The sequence below is a fragment of the Delphinus delphis genome, chromosome 7 (assembly GCF_949987515.2).
Source record: "Delphinus delphis chromosome 7, mDelDel1.2, whole genome shotgun sequence".
In the NCBI taxonomy this organism is placed as follows: domain Eukaryota; kingdom Metazoa; phylum Chordata; class Mammalia; order Artiodactyla; family Delphinidae; genus Delphinus; species Delphinus delphis.
In genome coordinates, this window is record NC_082689.1 from 113114057 (window position 1) to 113120056 (window position 6000).

At 42.6% G+C, this 6000-nt stretch overlaps 1 protein-coding gene across 6 annotated transcripts in view; it reads right to left on the reverse strand.

Annotated features, from left to right (window-relative positions):
• LOC132428722 (E3 ubiquitin-protein ligase HERC2) overlaps positions 1–560 on the reverse strand; it is a 228869-nt gene extending 228309 nt beyond the window's left edge. For all 6 annotated transcript variants that reach the window (XM_060017026.1, XM_060017023.1, XM_060017024.1 and 3 more), the window contains exon 1: positions 195–560. The gene's annotated coding sequence lies outside the window, so the exon portion shown is untranslated. The remainder of the gene's footprint in view (positions 1–194) is intronic.
• Positions 561–6000: the final 5440 nt, after the last annotated feature.

Below are 6000 nucleotides of genomic sequence, written 5' to 3' on the forward strand. Positions count from 1 at the left end.
CTTCCAGTCCAGGTAAGAGTCACACACGGGATTCGCCCGGGTCTGTACCACGTCGGCGAGACCTTGAGAATGGACGGTTACAAGACCAAATCACAATGTCATCCCCTTCCCTTAAATCCAAAAGGTAAACACACAGACTGCAAAAAGCCCACATCTCAACGACAAATGACACCAGAACGCATCCTCCGCTTTACCTCAGGCCAGAACTGGTGCGTGAAATAAATTAACCAAAATTCACGTCTGCAGAAAAATCCAAAACAATAATCACTTGGAAATGAAAAGACAGCCCGAGACGCGCGCCGCGGGCGGTCCGTGCAGGCCCCGGTCCGGCGGCTGCGCCAACGCCCGCCGTGCCCCGGTTTGGCCCGGCCCCGGCCTGCACCGCCCCAGCGGCCGGCCGCCCTCGCCGCCCCCCTAGAACGAAGACCGGACGGCAGAGGCCCGGCTGCCTGGCTCCAGCGCGTGCGGACACAGCCCCAAAAGCCACGGGCTCCGCCGGCGCTCCCAATCCCGGGGCCTGCAATCCCGGCGCCTCCAGAGGCCGGCGGGGCGGGCCGACGCGGGACTACGGCCCACGCTGCCCAGCCAATCGCATCGAGGCGTCTCCGCAGGCCCAGCCAATGGGGAAGAGGAACATCCCCGCCCCTTCTGCCGACTCTCCAAGTTTCCTTCAATCCGGCTCCTCTTCCTCCTTGAGCTCACCCCCTTGCGGTCAAGGCCAACCGAAGACGCCGAGAGGCGGGATTTCCGCCGCACGCACGCACGCACAAGCTCCTGAACCGGACTTCTCCCAACGCTCCCAGAAAGGCAGCCGGTGGGGAGACAGCATGGTGATGCAGGGTGGCTCGGCTTGGTCGGCGCTAGGGCTGAAGGTGAGGCGGGATGGGGTCTGCAAGAGCCTCTTGCTGCCTGTCCCACTGAATGCAACCAAAACCTTGCGCAGAATACATGGAGCAGCTGGTAGCAGGGGGATCAGAGAAGGAAATGAGAGCTTTTAGTTCCACTGAACCAGTAGCCAGAAAACAATGCTTAAGAAAGTTAAAACAAAGTCATACAAAGTATGTTCTCTGATCATAATAGAATTAACTACAAATCATTAAGAGATACAGGACAATCTCCAAACACTTGGAAGTTACACAATACATTTTTAGATAGTCCATGGGTCAAAGAAGAAATCTCAAAGGAAAAGAACTATTTTGAATTGAACAAAATTAAAATGCAGCATCAAAATTTGTGGGACTCAACTAAAATACTGATGAAAGTGAAATTTATAACACTAACTGCTTATCTTAAAAGTGATAAAGACCCCAAATCAACAATCTAAGCTTACATTTTTTTATTTTCCCATTCTTTATTTTCCTGATTTCTAGACTTTATTTTTTTTAATTATTTTGGAGTATAGTTGATTTATTGATCAATACAATGTTGTGTTAGTTTCAGGTGTACAACAAAGTGAATCAGTTATACATACACAGATATCCACTCTTTTTTTAGATTCTTTTCCCATATAGACCATTAGAGGACTGAGTAGAGTTCCCTGTGCTAAGCTTCCATTTTAAGAAACTAGGAAAAGAAAAGCAGCACACACTCAAAACAAGAAGAGGGAGGAAATAATAGAGGAGAAGAAATAAATGAAATTGAAAACAGAAAAACTATAGAGAAAAATCAATTAAACTAAAATAAAACCAGTCATTTGAAAAGATTATAGGCTATGATGAGACCTCCAAAAAGAGGGAAAACACACAAGCTACCAATATCTGGAATGCAAGAAAATTTATCACTAAAGACCTCAAAAGGACAGTAAGGGAATACAGGTTTCCCCAACTATCCAAAAGAGAATTCCTATGCAACCTTTCGGAATGGAAATGTTGTAAAGCAAAGAAAGGACACATCTTGCCAAGGGATGCACGAAGTAAATTGCGATAAAGCTCAGATACTCACAGACACAATTCGAAGCTATGGTGGCTTGATGATGAGTTGCTGAGTGTAGTTCCCAGGGAAGGAGCTTGGTGGTGCCACTTGCTGCTTGGGGTGCAGGTACCTCTATAACAGCTCACAACAAAACAAATGCTGAATGCTGTTTTCATTTTTTGCCTTTTTCCATAAAAGGGAAAATTCTCTTTGGGATTTCTTTTGGTTAGCAAAAACAGGTAGTAATGCAGGTCTTTTCACAGAAGCAACATGGCATAAAGCGAGCTTTTGAAAAGCAGGGGGTACCTGTCCTAGAAACAACTCTATACATACAGATTTGACAATTTATATGAAATGGGCTAATTCCATGAAAGTCGTACACTACCAAACTCACTCAAAAAGAAATAGATAACCTAAACAGGGTTAAAGAAATTAAATTCACAGTTAAAAACCTTCTAAAAAAGAAATCTCCAGGCCCAGATTGTTTCATTGGTGGATTCTGGTTCTACCAAATATTTAATAAAGAAGTAACACAAATTCTATACAAACTCTTCCAGAAAATTGAAGAGGAGTGAACATTTTCATTCTATAAGCCCAGCATACCCTGTTAACAAAACCAGAAAAAGACATTACAAGGAAACTTAAGACCAATATACCCTACAAACATAGATGCAAAAAATTTTAGCCAACTTTTTGCAAATAGATTCCATCACCATATAGAAAGAATAATACATCATAACCAAGTGGAGTTTATCCCAAGAATTCAAGATTGATTTAACATTCAAAGCATCTCACTAGATACCAAAAAATGCTTTGGAGAAGATCCAACATCTCATTATAAACACTTCCAGCAAACTAGAAAGGGAGGAGAACTCCTCAACCTGATAATGGACACTTATGAAAACCTACATGCAAGCCAAAACAGTCTTGCAAAAGAACAAGTTTGTAGGACTCACACTTCCCGATACAAAAACTTACTACAAAACTATAGTAAACAAAACAGTGTGATACTTCCAAAAGGATAAACATATAGATCAATGGAATAGAATACAGAACCCAGAATAAACATTCACATATCTGGTCAATTGATTTCTGACAAGACCATTCAATGGTGAAAAGACAGCCTTTTCAATAAACGGTTCTGGGAAAACTGGATATCCACATACAAAAGAATGAAGTTGGACCCTTAACTTACACCATATATAAAAATTAACTCAAAATTGATCAAACCTAAAAGTAAGAACTAACAGTGTAAAACTCTTAGAAGAACACATGGGGGGAAATCTTCAGCTTCATGACATTGGATTTAGCAATGATTTCTTAAATATGACATCAAAAGCACAGGCAACAACAACAACAAATAAGTCTAAAGCTTTGTTTAGCCCTAATCTTATTTAGGTTCCTACTTCTCATCTATTTCCCCCACCTCTACCCCTACCTCTACCCCTCTACCTCTACCCCTAAACCCTGTGGAACTTACAGACTATCTTCAGCAACATCTTCAATTGATTTTTTAATATTCTCATCATGTTACCGATCTAATGAAAAACTTGTTGTTCCCTGTGGAAAACAGTCATTTTTTATTCTCCCACATCTGTACATCTTAGGGCATGCAATATCATTCCCTGCCACTTTTAAACCATTTTTCCTCCTGCTTCACTTAAGAAAACAAAACAAAAGAAGACAAAAAGCCAAACTTCTTTGAAACACTGCTATTTGACGATACCACCCTCTGCTCCTGATTCCAATAATCCATACTCCCTCTCATCACTTCTCATGTTCACTGAAGAACACGAGTCACCACCCAGTTCCCTAACTTTCAGTTCCTCAGGGCCTCACTTTTAACCATCTTACTTCCTGCTCCACCTGAGCCACTAACCACCATGACCAGTTCCATTCACCAAATCACCTTGAAAATCACAGTTGTGAGCCTCTGACTCTTTGATCACTTGCCCATGATCTCTAATCAGTTGTTCCTCTCTCCCTCTGTTGTACTTGCCTGGCAAACCTCAACACTGGGTTAGTCCACTCCACTCACTGGCAATGTGGCTGAACTCCTGAGGTACACACTTGAGTATATACTCAATATTTTTTCCATTCCCCTGGTGCTGCAGAGATCTCTGGTACTCAGGATACAACAGGCCTGAGAATGAAAAACCACCCAGCTGTGGAGCAGCAGAGTGGAGGGATAGAAGGAGACCCTGGAAGATGTACATGCACCACTCACCCAGTCTTGAGCCCATTCACCCTAAGACTTAACTAAGGGTAGAAAAAATTAACAACCAGATGTTATTGCAGCCAGAAGCACCCTAACTGATAAAACTTCTCACCATGAAAATTACCATCATAATTTCTTTCTTTAGCTTCTTTCTTGCCTCTGTTATTGTGGATAAATCTTCCCATATCTAATACGTAGACAATCCCCCTGCTAGGGCTCTGGATCCACCCCCTCACCTATCAATGACTCCACTCAAGTATTAGTCCTTGCCTCACTTCCCCTCCAACTTTCTCTCTCTGCTGCATCTGGTCTATCAGCTTATAAATATGCCAAGGATCTTAGCTTTAAAGACCCTCCTTTGAGCTCCACATATCCCTTCAGAAGCTACCTCATTTCTCTCTTTTTTCACAGCAAATTTTTTTTTCAAGTGGTCTCTACTTTCTACCTTTACTTCTCCATCCCACTCTCCTTTGAACCACACCAGTCAGGCTTTGTTCCCACCACTTCACCAGAACACTCTAGGATAGGTTACCAAAATGTTCACTTGGCCAAATCTCATGTCAGTCATCGGTCCTCACCATATGTGAGCTCCCAGTAGTAAGTTCACAGTTGTTCCCATCTTCATTATTGAAACCTTTTCTTCACATTTTCCCAGGTTTCTTCCTACATGACTGGAAATTCTTCATCAGTCTCCTCATTTTCCTGACCTTTCTTTATTGGAATGACCCAACCTTATTCCTCGACTCTCTTTTTTTTATTTTTTTTATTTTACATTTTTTTATTTTTTGGCCTCACCATGGGGCATGCAAGATCTTTAGGTCCCCAACCAGGGAGCAAACCCGTGCACCCTGCAGTGGAAGCGCAGAGTCCTAACCACTGGACCACCAGGGAATTCCCTCAGCTCTCTTCTTTACCAACAGTTACTCCCTGCGTGGTGTTATCTAATCCTGTGGCTTTCAATGTGCTAATAACTCCCTGGTTTGACGTCTTTCATTAAATCTAAGATGTGTTGATGCCATTATTTTCTTAATCTTACTAAAAGGTGTCAGAAAAGATGTCATAACTGAGTCACAACTTCCACTTGTCTGACAGCCATTGATAACAGGATGCATCCTGATTTCAGAGATATTAATACATGGAAAATGTGTACCTCAGAACTGAAGGAGTAAGATGTATATATCTCCAGTTCTAGATTTCACAGTCCTACATCCAATGACCCATTTGGAAGAACAATATGTATCTCAAATTTAACATGTTCAAAAGTGAACGTAGGGTCTCACCTCTCCACCCCCTACTCTTCTCAGTAAACAGACTACCTTTCACCCAGGTGCTCAGGCCAAAATTTGTTGCAATAAAAATAGAAGTCAAGGGGTTTTTTCCCCCTCTTCTGAGAACAAGGAAAATAAAGGGCACAGTGAACAGGCTAGAGAAGAAACATAACCTGGCCTGAAAGAGTTAATCACTCCTAGTTTTATTTTAACTGTCACTAATCTGTAGTGTCTGTAACTAGATTTGTACTTCACAAAGCTAACCTCACTCCCTGACACTATGTAAATTACATTCTGCACCTATCACCCCTGACTCTGTGTGAGTTACATCCTGTGCCTGTCACTCCCTAACCTTATTACATCCTGGCGGGCATACATTCCCTATGCCCCCTTGTAACAAATCCCTGCCCTGTAGCTTTTGCATTTCAGAAAGAAGGTTGCCGGCCCATAAACCAGAGACAAACTGACCCAATTACCAGGCTGCCAGACCCCAATTACCGGGCTGCCTGACACCAGCTATGACTGTTTTGAAGTAATGCAAGGGAAAAAAGAATGCAAGACCTTCACTACTTTGATCCTTATAATATACCCGGGACAGCAAGC